Below are 817 nucleotides of genomic sequence, written 5' to 3' on the forward strand. Positions count from 1 at the left end.
CCAGCAGCCAAGGTGTTGGGGTCGACTTGAAGGTTCCAGTGATGCACCACATTGTAGTGTTTAGTTGGACATCAACAAAACGAGTATGGCTTCTTCTGGTCCATACTGGTGCATAGTACTCGGTTATGGAGCACGCAGCAGAAATTAAGGCAGAGGGGAAGGGAAATATTTTAGTAAGATTTGAAGGGCTGCTTTTGCTCCTACCCAAATTATCTTTTTCAGTGAATGTACAAGTATACCAATGTAAGCAAGATTAAACTCTAGTAGTACTGTTTTGAGTATTTATTATTATGTTTCTATTTCTTACAATATATATGTGGATTATTAACAATTTCCTTTTGTTATTCCATTTCTTTCATTTTTGACTTGTTGGAGGCAGACAATTCAGCTACACACAATGTCAGCTAAAATAAATATATTAGCACAACCCAACCACAATCAAATGAGCCAAATAACTGATCAGAAAAGTGAAGGTAAAGCTAATAATTTAAGACAGAGGTGATCAAATTGTTGGATTCATGGGCCATGTGTAGTGGCAGTATCATAATTTGTGAGGTTAAACTGTGGCATGATTATTGCTAATTGAAAACTTTAGCTGAGGCTCTCAACTGCAACATTCTCAAAGACGATGCACCTTTGCCCACATACTGAACTGCTCTTCAAGTCAATGATTCTTTACACCCTGGTGTAGCTTTCCTCTCATTTTCCACACTCCCTTCTGTTGATAACATGCTTCTGTTTTCCATAAGCGCATGCCAAACATTGGCCACACAGGAACAGAGGTGATTGTCAGTGGCTTGACTCTTCCTTTGATTGT

General features: G+C 38.7%; 1 pseudogene; it reads left to right on the plus strand.

Annotated features, from left to right (window-relative positions):
- Positions 1-521: 521 nt before the first annotated feature.
- Positions 522-604, plus strand: LOC135981975 (U4 spliceosomal RNA; annotated as a pseudogene).
- The last annotated feature ends 213 nt before the right edge of the window (positions 605-817 follow it).

The sequence above is a fragment of the Chrysemys picta genome, chromosome 2, assembly GCF_011386835.1.
Source record: "Chrysemys picta bellii isolate R12L10 chromosome 2, ASM1138683v2, whole genome shotgun sequence".
In the NCBI taxonomy this organism is placed as follows: domain Eukaryota; kingdom Metazoa; phylum Chordata; order Testudines; family Emydidae; genus Chrysemys; species Chrysemys picta.